Source organism: Notechis scutatus, chromosome 5 (genome assembly GCF_049901735.1).
Source record: "Notechis scutatus isolate UNSWTSFEM ecotype Mainland chromosome 5, rNotScu1.2, whole genome shotgun sequence".
Lineage (NCBI taxonomy): Eukaryota > Metazoa > Chordata > Lepidosauria > Squamata > Elapidae > Notechis > Notechis scutatus.
Genome location: NC_142013.1, coordinates 96855632 through 96879022, shown reverse-complemented (window position 1 = coordinate 96879022; position 23391 = coordinate 96855632). Strand labels below are relative to the sequence as shown.

At 35.9% G+C, this 23391-nt stretch overlaps 1 long non-coding RNA gene across 1 annotated transcript in view; it reads left to right on the top strand.

Annotated features, from left to right (window-relative positions):
* LOC148130588 (uncharacterized) overlaps positions 1–10567 on the top strand; it is a 59813-nt gene extending 49246 nt beyond the window's left edge. Inside the window, exon 3 of the long non-coding RNA XR_015750006.1 lies at positions 10450–10567. This is a non-coding gene — a long non-coding RNA (uncharacterized LOC148130588). The remainder of the gene's footprint in view (positions 1–10449) is intronic.
* The last annotated feature ends 12824 nt before the right edge of the window (positions 10568–23391 follow it).

Below are 23391 nucleotides of genomic sequence, written 5' to 3'. Positions count from 1 at the left end.
CCCAGAGCAGACTAAGATATTTTGGCAACAACTTTCTATTTATTGAGGCAAGATTGTAGTCTACCACCCTCTCCCCTTGGACAATTCAGTTCTGCTGTATGCAATCCGCACTGTATATCAGCCATAAATACAATTGAGCAAGTCCAGAAATATTTTACCAGAAGAGTACAACATTCCACTGTTTGCAACAGAATACCCTACACCACCAGACTTGAAATAGGCTTAGACAACCTTGAACTATGCCGGCTAAGATTGGACTTAAGCATAGTACATAAAATTATATGTTACAATGTCTTACTAGTTAATGAATATTTCAGCTTTAACCACAACAACACAAAAGCACACAAAGATATAAACTCAATGTAAACCACTCCAAACTCGATTGCAGGAAGTATGATTTCAGCAACAGAGTGGTCAATGTCTGAAACTCACTACCTGATTATGTTTTCACCTGCTCAAACCCCCACTCCTTTACTCTCAAACTAACCTCTACTGACCTCACCCCCTTCCTAAGAGGTCTGTAAGGGGCATGCATAAGCACACAATCATGCCTACCATCCCTGTCCTATTGTCCCCAACTATTAGTTCCTATTTCTTGTATTTAAACTTATGTTTATTCTTATTTCTGTTGTATTGTAAGCTTTTGACAAATAAATTAAATTTAAAAAAAAAAAAATAAACAATTATCCTGCTGCTGCAGTTTCCCATTTTCTCTCCCAGAAAAGCAATCGCCAAAACTATATAGATTCCCATAGTTAAAGCATCAAAATGCATATGAATGCAGGCACATTTGGGATTTAAATAAAAAAAAATTCATTCCTTATATTTTATTGAGAATTTCAACTGCAGCATCAATTATAGCCAGCCTTTCAGATTAGCACAGGAATTATAACTCTTTTCTAAGATACAGAACATCCCTGGTAGGAAGCTGGTGGGAATGTTATCTTGGTTTTTTTTAATTCTGTTTTTCTTTTTGTAAGCTTCATACTTTTATACTAGGCTTTCATTGTTCTCTCCCCCCTTTTAAACTGATTTAAAAAGCTGGAGCAATGTAATGGTGAGCTTATTATTCTTCATAGATTGTACAAAAGGTCAAAGGCTTATCATAAGTGGGTCATTCTTCAAATATGCATAGTGGTCATTTTCCTAATCCTTCGAAATAAGTTATTGTTGGCTTATAGGTTAAGATATGACAAAAGTATAATTTTGCTCCTGTCTAAGGATGACACCAGGAAATAATTAAATATTAGTTCTGCTGTAGATAGGACCTCAAGGGCTGAAAAGTTGGAGGAGCACTGGAATTTATTCATAATTACATTAAAAACGCCTTGGAGGGGAAATAGAGCTGAAAGTTTCAAACTCTGAATTAAGAGGAAGACGAAGTTTCATTTTTGTAGTCTAATATTTATCAAATTGTTCTAGCATCCATATACAGAATACTCCTTAAAATGGTATTTTTTAACAGCTTCAGTATTTGATGCATTGTATAAATCCCATAAGACCCAGCCATCTCAGCATGGAATGCTGTCCTTGTTGCTTCTTCAAGTAAAATAATATTAATTAAGCATGGAAGACTGAATAAGAAAAGAAATACTTATTGGATAGAACTCTTGGGCAACATTTCATACTAATAAATGTGTCCATTGTAAATAATAAGACTATAATTTAATATCCTATGTAATGTATTGTTATGCATCCCTTGGCCAGCATTGAAATGGTTTTAATGATTAATTAATTACTCCAAATTGTCACAAAGAAGAGACAATGTTCTGAAGAAAGCCATCATTAAATTTCACACTTTTAAAGGAGTTGAGGGGTTAAGACATGTGTTAGCTATATCTCATAATGTTTCCCAGATGTCAAATATTATTTTATGTTTTTGAACCAAAGATAGGATGTTAGTGCCAATTTCTGTGCTAGATTTAGAAACTAAAGAGACTATTAATTCCACTGGTAGTGACATGCTTTTCCAATCTATGGATTTTTTAAGAAATAAACTAAAGGAAAAGGTATCCTCAAGTCAGAGATGGTATTCAGCAGGTTCTGACCAGTTCTGGAGAACCAGTAGCGGAAATTTTGAGTAGTTCAGAGAACCGGCAAATATCACCTCTGTCTGGACATTTTACAGTTTCCTTCCCCGCTACACCCACCAAGCCACGCCCACAGAACTGGTAGTAAAAAAAATTGAATCCCACCACTGCCCCAAGTCAAACTCAGTTGCTGGGAACATCTAGGCAGTCTTCTTAGTGTCAGTGTGAAAATGATTCTCCATTGCCTTCTTCAAAGTTTTGAGGGATGTGACATCCTACTTTAATCTATAGCCCTGAAGCTCCCTCTCATTCAAGTCCAAATTTGGTAACTCTAACTTTTAGAATAAGATGCGTTAAAGAAAACATATATCACTGCAATGAATATTTTATTAAATCTGCCTTATTCATGTGGGTTTCTAGGAAATGCAGTTGTTTCTTTAAAATAAAACTCTAAATTGTCTTTCTAAATGTCAGTAGTAATGATGCCATATTAAAGTGATGAAAACAGACTGTATTAGCCTGTAATTCAAACTAGTAATGTGCCATCAGTTGAAGAAAGCTATGCAAAATTGTAGCAGTTTTAATATGTTAAGCTTAATTATTAAAAAGTCAAGGAACTGTTTTGTTGTATCTTGCTCAGGAGAACAAATATATCAGTTCAAATCTATTCCATATGTTTGCATCTCAACCACAATCTCTAAAATTAAGTGGTATATGGCCACTTAATTGAATTAAATGTAAATAGAATGATAGAAAAAAACATGCTGCTATTTTGTTCTAATATTATATATTTGCTTCTTATGAAACTAAGTCATAATATATATTTGCTTATTATGAAATTAAGACATATATACACCAACTTCAATGTCCAAGTAAATAATTGTTTTTATTATTGTTAAAACAACTATATATATAAGGCATGAGTAAATTTCTAGATAACTAGCTTTCTATTTAAAATTTTGTAAGTTGTATTTTCAAGTAAACCCTTGCCTGCAGATGTTCAACAAAATAATTCACATAACATTTTACACAATTACATTTAGACAGACGTTCTCCAAGTCCGCTGTATAACATTTATGTATAAAATTAAGTGAAATGCACAGCTACTACTGTATGTCAGGCAAGGTTAAATAATTTAAATAAATAGATTTGCAGGGCATGAATATGCATCAGTATGGGAGAATAAGACAAATAGGGAATATGTTTTCATTCCCAAGGCTAATTCTCACATACTGCTTAAGCCCACTGCAGGTGTTCAATCAACAGAAGCACGGATAGGAGTCAAACACGCATGCCTCACCCTTAAACTAAAGAGGAACTAAAATTGCTTTAAATTAAAATTTTACTGTATTTATACATCTAGAACTTGGATTATTTAATTATTCAGGATATGTTTAATACTTAGATATATAAAAAAAAACTTTGTGAGTAAAGTGCAGTTACTGTGACATGAAATAATATGGAAGTTTTGTACTGTTAGAATAAAGGATCGTTCAAGGACTTTTATGCCAAATATTGAAAGCCATAAATCTCAACTACTACATTTTGAAGTAGGAAACAAACTGTATATATAAGCTATTCTGTGAATACATTAAAATCAAGAAAGATAATTGTAATATCCTTATTCAAATTTATAAATTCTTTACTGGGACCTAGAAAAATAAATAAATAAATAAATAAAATAAAGTACAGGGGTTCTTGCTTAACGATGGAGATAGCCTTGTTTCAAGGTCATGCTGATTTACAATAAAGAATGGTGAATATTCAAACAATTAACAATATCTGCAGTATAGTGTAGGAGTTGCTGCAATTTTAGGCATTTGTCTCTTCCTGATCATATATATTTTATTAAATCCAGAAGCAAGGAGAAGTTGTAGGAGTCATATGTTTAAAAATTCCATCTGAGGAGACCCAGGTGGTGGGTCTTTCCTCCAGCAGCTCCTGCCCTCTGAACCATTATTCCCCCCCAGGTTAAGGTTAGCTGCATCACACATAGCCATTCCAAAGGAACAAAAAATGTGCGTTTCTCAGCAGCTGCCATTGGAGAACCTAAGCACTGATTATATTGTATTTAGATGAACCTTCTTCTCCCACAGTGTTGCTTTTTTTTTTTTTAAGCCATTGTGGCATAGTGGTTAGAACACAGTATTGCAAACTACTTCTGATGACTGCTGGCAGCCAGCAGTTCTACAGTTCAATTCTCACTGGCTCAAGGTTGACTCAGCCTTCTATCCTTCTGAGGTAGATAAAATGGGGAGCCAGATTGTTGGGGGGAATACGCTGACTCTGTAAACTGCTTACAGAGGGCTGTAAAGCACTGTGAAGCAGTATATAAGTCTAAATGCTATTGCTATTTATCTTTTAACACTTAAGAACTGTAATATTGCTTTAATTGTTGGTAGAAGGCCACTCAGAATCACATTTAGTGAGATGGGTGGTCATATACATTTATTAAAGAAGTACACAAACAAGCTTAGCATAACATACTAGCAACAAGCTAAGAATAGCATGCATAAGAAAATGCCATGGTGGAGAGTGGGAAGTACAGCAATTACCATTTTAAAAGCCCAGTCCAGTTCAATACCAGTAAAAGAGAAAAACAAGAAAACCAGGAAAAAAAAACAGTACAATTTCAGAAAGAACTCTCAGATCAATTGACAGAAAAAAAGGACAAGTACAAAAAATGGAAAGAGGGGCACGTGACCAAGGCAGAAAACCAATGAATAACTTGATCCTGCAAAGATGAAGTTAGAAAAGTTAAGGCTTTGAATGAAGTAAGATTTCCAACAAATATTAAAAACAAGAAAAAAAAAACAAGGAAAAAGTCAAACAATCCACTAATGGTAGAAGATGGCAAAGAAGCAATGGGCAGTAGAGATAAAGCAAAACTGCTTGATTCGTACTTTTCATCTTCTTCACACAAAAGAAAACAATATTCAACTTACCAAAAAGAATCCATTTAGAGTTGACAGATGTCCTTTTACTGGATTTTTGCTTATTTTAATTTGCATTTTAACCAGTTATTTATAGTTCTGATTTTAATAAGAATTGTTCTTTTTGCATGAAGACACTGTCATGGAAGTACCGCGTTTCCTCAAAAATACGACCAACCCTGAAAACAAGCCCTAGCCCGATTTTCATGTCTGTGCCTAATATAAGCCCTACCCCCAAAGTAAGCCCTAGATAAGCCCTGCCCACCATCCAGTTGTACAAGGTTGGGTGGGGCACAGGTGTAAAAATCAAGCTAGGGTGGGAGTGGGGGTTTCGGGGTGCCCCATGCACCCCACACCAGTTTACCTTAGGACTGCTGCAGTAAGGCCTCCCAAACCTTGACACCTGTTGTGCCCGACTTCTTCAGTAGCCACTTTTGGCCACTTGCACTCAGACACTGCAAGGCTCATTGTGCTGGTGGAGTTGCTCACATGAACAATGCCACAACAAGCAGCTCTACCAGAGTGATGAGCCTCACGGCATCCTTCTGAAAGCAGCTCTACCAGTGCAATGAGCCTTGCTGTGTCCTTCCAAGAGTGACTCCATTGGTGCAATGAGTCTTGTGGCATTATGCTGCGAAATGATCCACTGGCACAGCAAGAGTCCAGTGTCCCAGCATCAGCAGGACCAGTAAGCAGAGAGGGTGGCAGAGGGTGGGGCTTGGCCCATTTTGGCTGCCATCAAGTAGATGGAGAGACAGAGGGTGGGTCAGTGGTAGCAATGCTCCCACTCCCATCAGCCCTGGCAATCGCCACCTCCTGCTCATCAAAAAAATAAGACCTCCCCAAAAATAAACTTATTTCAGGGCCCAAAAGAAAATAAGACTGGGTCTTATTTTCGGGAAAACATGGCAGACAGATGTAAAGTACGAATTAACCAGTTCTACTATCTTTCTATTGTCTATTACTTCTTTGTCATCTTCTCCCATTAGTGGAATATACATAGACATTCGATAGCACTGTGACAATTAGGTGTTTCACAGATTGTTGGCACAAAGGGAAAAAAAACTATCCCTGCATCTAGTTGTTTTGGCATGCAATGCTCTGAAGCACCATCCTGAGGTAAGGAGTTGAAACACTTTATGTCCACATGTGAAGAGTAGATATCTTCACAGCCCTCCTTCCTACCCACAAAATATACAGTAGAATACTTCTATGGAGGGCAAGTTGGTTACAGTTCTTTCTTCAGTCTTAACTATTTGTTGGTTGCAATTGTTCTTTCTTTACTCTTAACTATTTGTTGGTCTGTAACTGTCTTGTTTGTTTGCAGTACCAAACCAGACAGCTATAGAAGTACAAATTACAGATTCAATAATTCTTCTGTAAAACTATATCAACAGCTCCTGGGGCAATCTGAACTTCCTGAATTGATGCAGGAAGAACATTCTTTGTTGTGCCTTTTTAATGATGGTTCTAATATTAAGTGTCCCCTTGAAATCCTGGGAGATTATAGAAAACAAAAATTTGAAGGACTCTACTGCTGATACTTTGCTGTCGAATATAGTAAGAACTGGTAGAATAGAATAGAAGGGCTCCTAAAATCCATTCTCATCTTTACAGTTTTAAGCATGTTCATCTTTATATTGTTCTGGCTATACCACAGGATCAGTTGTTCAACCCCACTTCTATATGCAGATTCATCACCAACTCAAATGAGGTCAAGTATCGTTGTATCATCTGCAAACTTTGGTACTTTAACACATGGTTTCTTTGAGATACAGTCATTGGTATAGAGGAAGAGAAGCAATGGAAAGAGCACCCAGCACTGGGGGATGCCTGCGCCAATTGCCCAAGTACTACATGTAATTTCCGCTAGTTTTTCCTGTTGCTATCTATCTGTCAAAAAACTTATGATCCAACTACAAATATGAACAGGCACAGAGAGCTGAGCGAGCTGAGTTTAGAGTGAATAATTTTTGGAATGAAGGTTTTGAATGCCAAGCTAAAGTCTACAAAAAGGATGTGTGCCTAAGTCCCTAGGGATTCAAACTGTTGCAAGATGTAGTGCAGTGTCATATTAACAGCATCATCTGCTGACCTATTTGTTTGGTAGGGAAACTGTAGGGAGTTTAACAATGTTTGACCCTCCCATCAGTTATATGTTATATGAAGTTATATGAAATATCAGTTACATTATATGTTATGTAATGTTAGATGAAACCTGATGGAATGGATGAAGAAAAACCAACTCTTTTCTTTCTGACTGAATTTTTAAGTGGAATAATAACAATGTTATAAAGAGATGCTATTTGCAGAAACTCAACACTAGGAATCCTTTATTTATGTTGATTAACTTCAACCGTTTCTCTTTTCAATTCTCTTCTCTGTAAAACTTTCCAATTCCCATATTTCTATCCACTGATGCTCGTTACCTACATCTATTGAAGAATTTTGGGGTTATAACTTCATTTATCAAGAACAAAAAACCAAGATGGAAGAAGGTGGAGCCTCCTCGCTGACGGACCGTAGATCGTGACTCTCTGCGGCTATGGTCCGTGCTCTTTCGTTGGAGAGCCCCGATCATTACAATTAGGGGCTGAAGCTGCCTTAGAGGGGTGGTGGAGTAAGGGGAAGGCGCAAGCCAGGTTGAAGGGAGCTGCATCTCCCCCCCTGGGCTTGGTCTTTTCCCCCCCAAAGACGACTACAGCAGTGGTTTAAAATGGCCACCCCAAAGAGGAGGACTCAGCTGGATTAAGATTTGTGCAGGAGGGAAGAAAGAGGTGGATAACATCTGAACCAGGACAACTGGGCAATACAACTAAACGAAAGTACCCCAGGATTAAGGTAACATGGAATTTTTAAGAAAAGAAAAGTGAGCAGCGAAATTACAAAGGGACAGGGGGAAAAAAAGAAAACATTTTTGACAGCTAAGTGGGGCTTCAAACCGGGAAAGGAAGAAGCTAGAACTAAAGATTTAACTAAATTGGACTAAAATATTTTGGGAATAAACAGGCATAAAATAAAGCTGGACTTGTCAAATAATAATAGATTGTCAAATAATAATAATAATAAAGTTTACAAATTGGAGACTGGACTGTGCTGGAATATTGAGGTTCGAAAAACCCTAAATAAAAAAAATAGGGGGAAAAGGTGAAGACTTTGTATAATGGAGAGTGCCACCGTTTCACAAAAACTTGAGCTCAAACAAAAGGGAAAGCATCCTGTTTCTGAATGAACTTATGTGGATATAACATTAAAGAAATATTGAAACAAAGTAAGAATCTTAGAAAGTGAAAGCAGAACCAGAATAAAGAAAAAAGCAAGGAAAGACTGACTGTGGGATTGATTGATGTTTTTGGTATGGAATAACTGAGAACTTTAGAAAATTGAAAGAAGAAAGAAGGAAAGTTTTTTTGTGTGTGTGTGTGTGTGGACTTTAACGATCATAAAATACAAGAGTGTGTAATGATGATATCTCTTCGGGAATTAAAAATGGAACTTAAAAATATGAGAGAATTACTACAGGAAAGAGGCGTGTTAGAAAAAATGGAAATGGCGATTGAAGAACAAGAAGAAAGAGCTTCAGAGGAGGAGGAGTCAACTCAAGGAGAAGACATTTTAAATAGACAATTAACACAAAGAACACTACAAAGAAGTGGGGAAAGAAGAAAGGTTAAAAAGTTGAGATTTAAGAAGGCAATCAAAAAGGGGAATACCGGTGAAGTTGGGAAAGACAGAAAGACCCAGCAGAAAAGGGGAAAGGAAGATATTAAGAAAGAGAGGGATATAAACTGGAATGAGAAAAGATATGGGGAAAAGAGGGGGAGGAGAAGCAGTAAGAAACAGGTGCATGAAATAAAGAAATACATAAATAGTAAAATGTTGAAAAGAAATGGTTTTTTCAGAGATAATGGTTGATGAATTAAAAAGGGGATTCTGCAGGGTGACAAGGGGTAATAAGAATATTTCTGCAATTAAAAATATTTAGAAAATAGGGTACTATAGATACTGATAACTCTTATTAAAAATCAAGGGGGGGGAAATATGCTGAGGAATCCAAGAGAAAAGATGTAATGATTATTATTGTAACTTCTTAAAAATAATGGCTTATTGGGAATTAAGATGAGGGAATAAAGGTATATTTTAATCATTGAGGTGTCACACTCAAAACGGTAAAAGGGGGGAAACCTATACTTGTTTTTAGTACTAAAGAGTACTAAAGAGAACGTCCTTTATGGTAATTATTAATTAATATGAAGAAAATTGAAGAAAAAGTACAGTATATGAAGCGAAGAGTGAAATAGGTCCAGAAGAAAGTAACTCCCAGAAAGTTGTGATTGGATAGTTTTGATGAGATCTTAAAAAGGGGAACTGGTTTGACCATTAAGGGGGGGGGGGAGTCAATGCATAAAGCAAGATATAGAATGCAGGTTGAAGTAAGGGTTATTTTCAATTAGGAGGAATATAGTAAACAGTATTAATATAAATTAATTGCCCATCTTTTCTTTTGCCTTATGATTTCTTGCCTACAATTTCTTATTCTTTTGGGCACATTGCATAATCTTGTTTGCCCCAAAAGGAAATAGAGTGATGGATACACATACACACGAGTATAACTGGATCGCCATATAGTGGAAGTACTGTAACTAGAAGACCATGCCAACTATGATAAAAATTTAGATGTGCATTTTTAAAATGAACAATAATGTTACTTCTCCATGTTTAATGAAATGAGGAAACTATATATCCTAATCTTGTTTTCCTGTTTAATGATTAATGGATACACAAAAATTATTATGTACAGGGACTTGGAATTTGAATGTGGCTGTGTATTGTTGTTGATGATGAAACTATATACAGTTTTTCATCAGTGCCACTAGGACAAATGAATCACTAAAATAAGCAAGGTCTCCTAACTCTTAAATTATTCAGCAAATGAGTAGATAGGAAATCATAGCATGCATTGAGTCAAGATAGTTTCTGAGAAAAAGGTTGACTTTATGACTCATAATTTGCTTGAGCCAGTAATCATAACACATCCACTTCCATTCTGCCATCTGCTTTGTAGACAGTAGCAATATCCAGAATAATTTATGATAAATTTATGGTTGCTCTTATAAGAAGCTCTGATAAATGATAATAGTTTTACTTAGAGAGTGGCATATAAAATGCCAATATTCAGTGAATAACTGTATGTCATTCTTATTTTATCTGACACTTGGAAGGACACCTTGACATACAGTTATGTCTACTTCAGAACAGCACATTGCATGTAATATTTTAACATAGTTATGTTTCCCATCTGTGCAGACTGAAATGAAAAACCTTCTTAATGGGGTAAGGTTTCTTATTCATAGGCTGCAGCCCTATTTAAACAATATATTGGCATATTCCCCAAAATATTTGCTTATAATGTTCTCTCTCTCTCTTCCTCCCTCCCTCTTTCTTCCTCCTCCTTCTCCTCCCTCTCTCTTCATCCACCCACCCAGACTGTAGCTGGGGACTGTATATCTCTTGCCAACCCAACTACCTGCAGAATAGATATCTTGGGATGTACTACAAATGAAATTTCATATTTTTTCCTACAAAATAGCAATGATTTACAAGGTAAGCTGAGTTGACAGTTGGAGAGTGACAACCCGGGTTCGAGACTCGAGCTCCATGCAGTGGGGTGAGCTTCCATTCCTTGCCCCAGCTTGGTGGGAAGGTAACAGCATTACATGCTCCTTGGCATATGCTGGCCACATGACCATGGGAATTGTCTTTGGACAACACTGGCTCCCTTGGCCAAGAGCTGGAGATGAGCATTATGCCCTAGAGTCAGACATGACTGACAGGGAAAGCTTTGCCCCCTTTTTTTTTTTTTTTTTGCAAGGTATACTATGATCAAAAGAGAAGGGTTATTTTCCTCATGGAAAATTTATCTGAGGTTTTTTTTTCAGTGAAAATATTGTGGTGTTTCCTTGGAAGAGTCCTTGGCTAATTTTCTCTTATGAAGTATGAATTATCCCCTGCATCACTTAAAGAACTAAGTTTTAAAAAGATACCCATTATCTATCTATCTATCTATCTATCTATCTATCTATCTATCTATCTATCTATCTATCTATCTATCTATCTATCTATCTATCTACTTTTCTTGATCCCTGCAAGTCATTGCTGACTACTGGCCATTGCCTGGACAGTTTCCATGGCAAATTTTCAGAAATGATTTGATTTTTTTCTTCTTCCTAAGGCTGAGAGAGGGTCAGAGTCATCCAGCTGGCTTTGTGCCTAAGACAGGTCTAAAACTCACTGTTTTTTACACCCCTAATTTTTAACCTGGTGCCTTAACCTCCACACCAAACTGTCTCTTACATTATTCTAGAGTGGCCGCTAGGAAAACTTTAAAGTCAAAATGTATGATGTCTTGTATGATGCAAAGGTTCATAGTTCTTTCTTTCTTTGGCTTTCCTTAAAGCCAAAGTAGCATCATTGTTCCCCATATTGATGTCACTTTTTTCGGTGCTATTGTAACTTTGAACCAGTGGTGGGATTCAACCGGTGTTACTACCAGTTCTGTGACTATATTTTGTGCGTGCATGCGTGCTTTGCGCACACGTGCACCAGACATGCACTGTGCATGTGTGTAAAAAAAGCTTTAGCTGTGCTGCCCGGACAGATGAAAAGCGCTGTGCGCAGGTGCGCAGCATTTGAAAAGCAAAAGCAGCAAAGCAGCTGAGGTTGAAAAAGCAGGAAAAAAAGGACAGGTAAGAGCCCAGGCGAGCGGGTGGGCCAAACAGCAGCAAACAAAGAACCGGTTCTGTGTCTGCTGCTCTTCAGAGCTTCCGGATCTATAGATCCGGGCAGAACTGGTAGCATCCCACCTGTAGTATTGGCGGCGGAATGACAGAGGCAACACAGAGCAACCTTCACTGTAACTTTATTTAAAAATAAAGAGTTGCCACGACTGCCATGCTAACAGGGCACCCAGCTGGTGGGCAACAGCTGATGCCGTTTGACAGCTCCTTTTTATACTCAGCTGTCAAACGATGTCAGCCAATAGGAGCGGTCCGCGTTCCCGATGGATGCACAGACTGGAGTGAGAACTTCAGCTCAGTCTCTTCAGAACGCAATACCACCCCTGCTTTGAACAGCCACTAAATGATTGATTATAAGTCCAGGATTACCTGTAGTGAAGTCATGTCCAACTGACATGGGCATTTTATTGTATGTTTCTATTTTACCTGTTCCAAAATGCCATGGAATGTGCTTTAAAAAAAAATTGAAAAGAAATATAATTAAATTATCATCCTTACTTAAGAAAATACACTACTTGAAAATCAGATGTTTGTATTTGATGTTATTTATGTTCCTCATTGTCCCAAGATATTTCAGATATTTATGGTTGTGCTCTTTCTTCTATGATCAAATAAAATCTTGTGTGGCCTGGAGAGAAATCTTCATTTAAATTTATCTCCTCTTTCAAAGAAGGAAGGAGAGATCTTGTTGTCTGCCTAGAGCACGAGTGTCAAACTTGTTGTGTCACATGGCTGTCACATGATGTGTTGTGAAGTTTTTTCCCATTTGCAGAGCTGAAGTGGGCATGGCCTGCATGTGATACATCCGGCCCATGGGCCACCAGTTTGACACCCTTTGCATAGAGCAAAGAAAGCAAGTGACAATTCTTAGTTTCCCATCAATTGTACTGATTGTGTTCCCAAACAAGTAGTATATTGTGTGGTTGTGGTAATTGGAAACTGTACGATTTGTGTTCTTCAGTCTTGTACATTGTGCTGCACAGCACTCATGTCAGTAACTCATGAAACTGTTAAGATGCTGACTGCAAAAGGCTGCAGAAACAATTAACCTGGCTGCGGTCAGCAAATGGATCATAATTTAATTAAGAAAGAAATCTTAAGTTTAAAGCACACCATCTCAAAGGTAGCTTAGACTAGAGGTTAAATGCATCTTAAAGCATGCATTTATTTAAATTCAGAATCAGCTAAATTTTCCACCCAACAATATAGATAGGGTAATAAAAGTACAGCCCTTGTGCTGAGTTTCAAAATAGTGTTTCAATTTGATGATGCTTCAGTCAAATTGCCAGACTGAAGAGATGCATGAATGAAAGCAGGGCACTGCTTCAAAGCAGCAAATCAAATCAGCTGGGGTGTGAAGCACTTCATATTTTTTTGAACAATGTCAAACAATGTTTTTGAACAATGTCACCCTTTGCTTCCATGGGTTTCCTTCTGCTTTTGGAGTTGTTACAGGCAATACACAGCACAGTGTCAAACTTTACTCACTTGTGTTCAACTTCATTCACTTTTTCACATCTCAAGACATTTAATATAATGTCCATGAACCTTTGTTTAGAAAGTACTGGGCTTGTTTCAAAGAGAAGTTGAAAAAGTATCACAATGGGACTTTGGGAGAAGAAAGTTGACTTTTCTCTCACCTATGTGGAAGTGAAATATGGGAGCTGGAACAGGTTCAAAATTTGTCAATAATCCTTGAGTAGACAGACTCACAAGGCTAATGGTAGGTTTTCCTAAATGTGTAGTGGATTTATGGATCAAACCTGCAATTGAGTGGCTTATCTCCAATTTAATTGTTATTTATGTTATATTTTTGTTTTTCTTAATCATTGATTGATAAGTAGCAAAGTTTTATCTTGTAAATTTCTATTGTTAAGCAGAGGTAATATTGTTTGGGTTTCAATCACTTTCCTAGCTTTCCTTAAAAAAAACAAAAACTTTCTCAATTCTAACACAATTGACAGTTCAGCTGAATTTTCAGCACTCTGAATATCGGCTTATGTATGACAAGCCGACTATGTAAAGTTAGATCAAAGTTTATATTCTGTGTGGAAGGGATAATTGAAAGTTACTTATTGATGACTAGTGAGTGGTGCAGTGGCCTAGAGGTGGAGTTCTCACCTCACAATCAGGATGCTGTGAGTTCGATCTAGGTAGAGACAGGTATTTCTTTCTCTGGGAATGATGAGAATGTATCTTCTGAATATAATTCCGCATTGGTGACAGGAAGGACATCTAGCCAGTAAACACTCAAGTTCCATTAAGTTGCCCAGACTCCACCCTGCAAGGGTTATGGGGTCATTAAAAGAAGAGAAGACTTATTGGAATGAGCTCATATTGACAAGTACTGGGTCAATTGTTTTCCTAATCACTTATGCTAATGCATCTTGCTTTTTCTCTAATAGTTAAGGTAATTTATGTGAAGAATCTCCCTCCATTTTGTTTCCTACCAAAAGAAACTGATGAGGTCAGCTGAGTTGAGAGAGATTTACTATTCTGAAAGTAATAGAGTTACTACTGAATTTCCATGCTAGGATCTGGATCTCTCTCTTCTGTATAATATTGAATCACTTAAAATGGGGTTGGCAAAGCTACATATTTCATTTATTCTGTGCCAGCTTCTATGTTAAATTGAAACTTGGCAGGTTTATATACTACATAGATTCTCTCTGCTAATTTTATCTCATTCTGCAAAAGTATGGCACAGTTTCAGATTTTTTTTTTAAGTTTCTCCTTTATAGCTTATGGACAAACCTGCATTTTAAAATTGAGCCTTGAAGCAATGTGAATTAAATCAAATCACAAATTTGTATCATGCCCTTTTAGCTTTCTAATCTCCAATCCAAACTGAATTAGTGCTGATGAGTGCAGTCTACTATATTTAAATTAAAAGATTACCCACACCAGTTAGCGAGCTCATAAAGGTGGTTTACTAGTCAGCAGCAATCTTTCTCCAAAAAAATCTTTCATGTTTTTTTTCTTGATTTTAGAGTAGGATTTCTATCTTTTCCCAACAGTTCTTAATAATCAAGGTTGAAGTTAAGTTTTTTTTCCCATCTCCTTTGCTTTGTCACATCATAATCTGCTCAGCATATACAGATATAACACTTATGCATACTAAGCAGTAGACACTCTACTTGTGCGCTACCAACAGTGTCAAATAAACACTAAATATCTTTAAGCAGGTGCACCTGTTTAAATCCCATTATTTTTTAACTCTTCCCATAGAGTCTGTTCAGAGAACACATCTCAACTATTTAATTATTCTTCTATCAATTAGAATGACAACAATGCCAAAACCAAGGTTATTGTCAAGATGACATGAAACTTAACAACCATAAATTAGCTGTTGCTGATTCTCTAGATGTCATCCAGACCACGCATATTAATCTGTTTCATTAATATTATTTGTTTAGATCTTTCTTGAAGAAATGCTAAGGAACTAGGTGATAAATAAGTGAATCCCTAGATGAGATCTCACCCAAGCCAAGATTTCAATGCCTGGTCAATATTATTAATGTTGAACTATTTGGGCATTAAGATGCCTGAAGCCTGGGCAATTTAGATCTCTGCTTGTTGCCAATGTAGAATAAACTCATTCACCATGAAGCCCACTTACCTCTCCCACACCCCAAAAAAATATGTTCAGCAGATTTTTATGGAAGATCGTGGTTTATCGCACTTAAGAGGAGAGAGAGAGGCACACAATTAATATTATTCTAGTTTACCTACTCTGTTATTAGGATAGTGTTCTAGTTCACACCTATTTCTAAAAAGCCACCTATTAAAAAAAATCTTCATCCATTTACATTTGCAACTTTTCCTAACATCCTTTTGAGGTGGGAAAAATGAGGACCCAAATTATTGGGGGCAATATGCTGACTCTATAAACCACTTAGAGGGGGCTGGAAAGCACTATATAGCGGTATATAAGTCTAAGTGCTATTGCTATATTGCTATTTTCTACATACTTCCTCCCGTGTACATAGTCATAAGGAAAAAATTCCCTGGGAACCCCGATTTAAAAATGCAAATTTATTTGGAGTTATTTTTGTTCTGTACATTTCTCCAATACAAACTTTCAAAATGTAAATTTTCTTAAGAACTGTGTGCATGTGTACACGCACACACATACACACCTTTTCACATACAACATTCATATTTTCTCTTTATGTTTTATTCAAAGGTTCTTCCCACAAAAGACCTCATGCTAATTTCACATGGAACTCAAATCTAAATTTTTTGGGATTGATCCTTTTTATTTCTTTCTTTTTTTTTAAAAAAAAAAATGGTTTCCAAAGTCAAAATAAAAAAATTAAAAGGGGGGGGAGGGAGAATACATATCAACAAAGACAAAAAAGTGTATAAAATAGAACGTCAACCATACATATGAAATATCTCCCCTAGTTGAATACTGATTAATATATTTCAACAATAATAATTATTCCCCTCTTGAAAAGGTCCACAATTTATAAACTTCTATCTCTATATTTGCAAAATTACCATATGACATTAAAACTATATGACAAGTATAGAAATCTATTATCAAACAACTGATTTGACCTACTGGCATCATTTATCTACTATTTTACAAAAGCAGTTAACTGATAATCCTACTTTTTGGATTAATCCTGTTCACATTCTTAAGAGCAATATTTTGATTTCCTACCTGCATTTACAGAGAAACTTAACTGCTGGATCTTTTAAAACAACAATCAGGTTCACAATCTTTAAATGCCAGTTAAACTTTAATTTAATCCCCTTGAGTTTGCCTTTATAGGTAGATGTTTAACAATCTGCTTGGAGTTGAATTTTGGAAGGTAGGCTCCAATTGTATGGCTTCTCTGCAGAGTTGACATTTGTGTTAGAAAGCATTAGAAGTGATGTTAAGGAAAGAATAAAAGATATAGGTCATCAGCTTGGATGTGACACCAGGTTACTTTAATTTGGATACAAAATGATTTTCCCTGAAACTAGCAGATCATATGTTCCCTAAAAACATTCCCAATTATAGAGGAATATTTAAACTGGGAAGGCTCAAGCAATACAATACTAGTCACACTATTCTTCTTGAAGTACACATTACTGTACATATAGCACGAAAAAGGAGTAAGAAATGGTAAGAAAAAGAAACCACAGTTTACACCAAAAACATGTCACTGTTCTAATTCAAACTTTTTACCCTAGCAAATAAACCTTGATTTCAGCACATTCCTTCATGCATTGCCTTGTTTTCTTTAACTTCTCTAATATTTCTATTGAGTATCTTGTGAACTTTATCTAATCACAACTCCCTGCATCCTCCTTTTCCTAGACCAAATCACTTAATCTTCACACACAGATCAACATAAACAGACACATACATACACACATATTTGCAATTCAATCCTTTCATTTTTTCTCTATATGACCAAACTATTTCTAAGTGTGCAACCTCTAAGTATGTTCTCATGTATTTTTATATTGAGTCTGCTTATATTTAGCAACCATTCTTGCTTTGCCATAATGCTTTTATATTAAACATCTGTCAGAGTGAGCACAGTGTGACTTTGTGAGACAACCCAGGAGCAAATACAGTAAACAGAAGTTTGTATTTTAAATAGTGGTTTTATCTACAAATAATATACTGTATATTTACATGTGCTTCCTTCCTTCCTTCCTTCCTTCCTTCCTTCCTTCCTTCCTTCCTTCCTTCCTTCCTTCCTTCCTTCCTTCCTTCCTTCCTTCTGATCAAATCTCAATAATCATAAATTGCATTTACCCATGCCAACACTCATATTGCTAACATCTTGTCATAATGCCTTATAGAAGAGCTAGGATTTTATGATTCTTAAAGGCCAGTAGAGTTGGGGCCACCCATATCTTGGAGGGAGAGAGATGCCCCATAGGGTGGATACCATGACAGAGGCTCCAATCCTTTCCACTGGGGGAATAAGCAGTCCTGTTTGGAAACAATGTGAACAATTTTGTATATTAGGGGTATTGTATATTGCAACACTGAGGGAGTTGAATCAATAAAACTTGTTTTAGTGGAGTGAACTCTTAAATAAGGTGAAACTTTCCCATTTCCTCAAATATTGTATACAGATATATTTCCCAATTTATATAGTGAGCTGTGTCCAGATTTTGAGTAATTGGTTATAAGCAGGGGTGGGCTGCTACTGGTTCACACTGGTTTGGGTGAACTGGATGATAATTTTACATCTGGTTTGCTGAACCAGTAGTTGCAATGACTGGCTGTCCCTGCCCACCCTGCCCCTCCAAGGAGTCTCCACGAGCCAGTTTTGGATCCCAGGTAAGTGCAGGGTGATTTAATTGGAGTAACTGCTGGGATCCAACACAGGGCCCACACGGAGGCTCAGGGAGAGTGAAAAATGGACCTCCCGGAGGCTCTGGAAGGCCGGAAATGGGTCCATTTCTGGCCTCCGGAGAGCCTCTGGAGCCCAGGGAGGATTTTTTTGCCCTCCTGGAGGCTTGAGGAAAGCCTCTGGGGCCTGGGGAAGGCAAAAAATGGGCCTCCTGGAAATTCCGGAAGGCCAAATTGGGCCTGTTTCTAGCCTCCACAGGGGAGGGGGAGGAGGAGGAGGAGGAGGAGGAGGAAATATCACTTTTAATAGGCATAAGCAGCATGCCTGATTTCCTTTCACTGTACACCTGTGGCCCTGCCATATATTATTTTGTAATTTTAAATTTGCATTTATTTTGGCTAATTGATAAAATTTGAGTATGCAGTTTGCATGTTACTTTATATTTTAGTAAAATAAAATAAAAAAATATCTTGTCTTCAGATTAATAAGAAAAGTAATCGCTGTTTTTCTCCTCAACATTGATATTTGACCATAGAAAATGGGCACTAGAAGATCCAGTTCACTGCTATCATATGTCTTATGTCCTGACCTATATAAATTACTCTTAAAAATTTGTTTCCATAGTAATATGTGGTAGATTTATATCCCAAAGCAAAGACAGGTAAGAGTATCCTGATGGGAAAAGATCTCCCTCTTTTCCCTTTAGTGTTAGCTTTCTCTAGAGCAGAGATTATTCTATGAATCTAAGAAATACATGGATACAAACATGTAGTTCAATTGTTCCTTCCTTTATTTATTTTTAAAAACATCGTGAAATGTCTAGTTTTCAAAAAAGAATCCCTTTCTCTTTCAGGCATGTTTGTCTTGAATTGTAAGAATTAACACCAGACAAATGCAAAGCATGCACTATTTCATTGGGAAAGACCAAAGAATAGATTATTCACTAAAATAATTATTGAACACTATAGAGGTGTTAATGTGGTGATTAAAGAGTGATAAATTTGAACCATGGCTCTGTGTTGCAAGTTAAGTCATCACACTAATTACTTGAGCACTTTATATGGTTATATCTCTGCAGATGATTAATGAGCATTCAATTACTTTGCCCTTCAAAAGTATTGAAAAACACATAATAGTGTTTTTCCACTTCAGTTGTTTATTTGCAAAGCTTTCAAGGATGTATGAAGTGTATATTGTTTTGATGTTTTTGCACCATGCCGGAAGAAGTAGTAAGGGATTCATTCATTAATCAACAATATTTTCTCTTTCTTTAATGGGTGAGACACATTAGTAGCTTAGAAGATGGGCTCCATTTGTTGCCAGATTATCTGGAATGCATTGTCTGGAATGGTATAGGGTTTCCTGTTTGACCAGGGGGTTGGACTAGAAAAAACCCAAGGTCCCCTCCAACTCTGTTATTTTGTTTAATGTCTATGTCTCAGCATCATATTGTATATGATGCAAGAAAAAAAAAAACCTCATACAACTTTTTAAAAAGTGAAATATACTCAATGAATATTAGTAATCTATCCTCCGAAATGAATAACAAAGTCCTAAAATCAAAAACTTACATTCTATTTTTTGTCCTATGGAATCTAATATGATAGAGAATTCCCCGAGAGAATGAAATCTTTCTTATGACCCGCTGTGAATAATATTTTTTTTTTTTAGTGAGGCAAACTATAGAAAACTTTACAAACTACTTTTAGCAATATACAGTACTTATTTATACTAAATGTGAATGAAATCGAAATTATAGTACAAATAGTTTGCTAGTATATATTTAATGTGTGTCTTCTGAACTATTAAAACAATTTTAATAAACACCTGAAATATGTTCTATACAACCTTTAAATATTAGTATTTTCAGCAACAGTCATGTTAGAATCAAAGTACTTGTCATATACAATAATTGTATAACATTTGATTGTTTTATTTTTTTATTGTATTGGAGAGACCATCAACATTGGGATACAAAAAGATCACACTAAACTTACCTGCATCAAATGTTTTCCAGCTTTTTTAAAGCTGATATTTGCATTGACTTCTCTCATCTTATTACTGGTCAAAGAAAATGTTCAAAGCAATCTTCTGCATAGGATACAGATGAACTTTGTTGGGATATATATATAAAGACTCCTCTTCCAAAATTGATCACAACTTAATTGTAATTTGTAATTGTGCAAAGACATCTTGGCTACAGAAACCACAGAAAATTAGAAAAACTCCAGGTTTATGAAGAGAACCTTGTAGGACACAAGTGTCAAACTCGCTATGTCACGTTGCTGTCACGTGATGTTTCACAACATTTTTTCCCTTCACAGAGCTGGGGTGGGTGTGGCCTGAATGTGATGCATCTGGCCCATGGGCCTCCAGTTTGACACCCTTGTTGTAGCAGAACACAGATGTCTACAGTGTTCAAGATGGATTATATGTTGACTTGTTTGGCTTTAAATTCATGGCCATTTGTTTTATTGGAATTCAGCCTAAGTAAACACACCTATATGTGTGGTTGTATACAGAGCTAACAGGTTCCAAATACAGTAGAACTTCTGATCATGACCATAATTCATTCCATAACTTTGGTTGCAACCCAATTTGGTCATGACCCGAACCTAATTTTGGAAATTTGGCACTTTCAAAAAATTGGTGTGGAAGAGGAAATCAGCTGCAAAAAAAAAAGTGATTTTTTTTTTGGGTCTGAACCGAGTTTGGTTGTGGTCAGAAGCATTTGTGACCAGAGGCTCTACTGTACTTGAATGAAACCTTGGCCACATCTCCTGTTTAGCCCATGGACAAGATAAGTAACTGAGTACCATTAGCTAATTAATGTTACTTATAATCATGTCTGCAGATTCCCTTGTAGTCTTTGTTAATATTTTTCATTCTTATTAGATTGAAAGTGGATGATTGCCTTCCTCTAAAGATGAGGCTCAAAAGGTGATAGAGAGGGAGATGCTGTTTACATTAGGCATCATTTAAATGGAGACCTAGATTTGGTTGCTAAGAATTACCTTTGAACACTCAAACACCATCAACATCATCTTTTGGATGCGATAAATAAAAATAATAGTTGAATTAAACAACTATTTAATGGATAAGTATATTTCCAAACCAGCTATGGAATCAAATAGCAATTCATATGTTTCAAATTTTACTTGTAACCTATAGACTACAAAAAAAAAAATTCCAGTTAAAGAAGCCACTGAGGAGAAACTAATTTTGCAGAGACATAAGGATCTTGCTTCTCGTTGCTGATACTCCTTTGAAAGAAGGTAGGTGACACAATATCAAGGCACTATTACACTCCCTTTTACAACTTCTTCATTCTATAGTATACTTTAATAAGCTTACAGAAATCTCCTGGTTTCCTAGCTGACATGGATCTAAATGGATAATGCTAACTTTAAGGCAGTTTATTTTTGCACTGTGCTTTTCAAACTTAAGAACTTTTTAAGAAGGTGTTACATTCTGCCAATACAGAATGTAATGCTTTTTATAATAGAAGAAAAAAAGGCAACAGAGGTGAATGCACAGGCTTTGGAGCTAACTAATCACCAGCATTCACTATCTGTAAAACAGAGAACTCCTTTAACATCAAGGTCAGAACAGGATAAACACAGAGAAAGAAATGTTCCAGATTTAATTAACGGAAAGATACAGGTTTCAGATACCATTTTGGGAAGATGAGGAAAATTTAATTCAGATATTTGCCACACTCACCTCGGAAATATAACAGTGGATTTTTTTCAAGAAGCAAAAATAAAATACAAAAAGGTAAAAATAAAATATAAAAAAGAGGTTAGGAAAAAAAAAATCAGGATTGGAAAGAGAAAGAAAAAAAGGGGGGAAAGTAACTTCCAACTTTATACAAATATAAAATAAATTAATCTCTTATTCTAAAATCAACAATAATGCACATTATTTCTATGATCATAAACAGTTCTAATTGTCAAATCCTTAAGTGCTTATTTCATTCAGTTTCTAGTACAAAGTCCAACAGTAGTTTCTAAGTAGAAATAAACTTAGGCATTTTTGCCATATCAGCCAATTCCCTGAGCTTCAACATCCGTTCTTCTACTGAAGGAATTTGAGAATCCTTCCACCTCTATGCATATAAAAGCTGTTGTGATATAAACAAAGACCCACATTTTCTTTTAATCAGATTATCCATCAACTCTAAAAAGAAAACGGCAAGGATAGTTTTTGCACAAGACTGGAAAACAGAAAAGATACCATCTGAAGATAAGTTGATACAAAAATATTGGATTGTGATAAAATGGATAAACTTACAGTGGAATTAAAAGGCAAGGATGAATAAGAATATTATGCGGTTTGGGATAGATGGTATAAATAGGTAGAACACAGAAGTAAGAATTAATGTATAGGAATAAATGTAAACATATATATTATTGATGAGACAATATTGTTAATGTAAATAGAGATGTGCAAAGTTTTTAATTAATTAATTAATTAAAAAGAGAAAGAAAACTTCTGGTCACAATTGCATGTTTATTTTAATTATATTTTAAATGTACAATTGTATATTTATTTTAAGAATTCTCTGAACTAAAATACATATATGGTCTCAATATTTCCTAGCTTTTTGACATCTTTGACAATTTATCTTATACATCTTTGACAATTCATCAGATGTTAAATACTGGCAGAACATCATCTTATAAAAGTTCTCTTTCAAACTATAGTTCAATGTAAATTTCAGTCCTCTACTCCATATATAATAAGTTAGAAGATAGGCTTCAAGATCCAAAAGGATCTTGACAGACTTGAAGGTTGGACCAACAAAAAGCAATTTACTGGGGAGAAAAGTAAGGTTTTACACTTAGGCAAGAAAAAACAAATGCATAGGTATAGAATAGGTGGTGTATGGAAATAGCAGTAAATGTGAGAGGAATCTAGATGTCCTAATAGGCACTTCTTAAATATGATCCAACAATGTTGTGTAGCGGCCAAAAAGGTCAATGCAGTCCTAGGCTGCATCAACATAGGGGTAGTATCAAGACACATGAAATTAGTACCACTTTATACTGCTTTGATAAGACAACACTTAACCAGAGATATTTTTATTGGGTATCTTACCTGAAGGATACAATAGAGAATTGATATATTTCACTATTAATGTTTTAACTGCAGCTAGAATTGTATTTGCTCAAAATTGGAAAAATGAAAACATCCCGATAGAGGAGAAGGTGATTAAGAAAATAATGGAATGTGCAGAAATGAGTAGATTAACAGTGGCAATTAGAGAGCAAGAAGAAAAAGAATATTATAAAATATGGGATTTATTTTATCAATGGCTAGA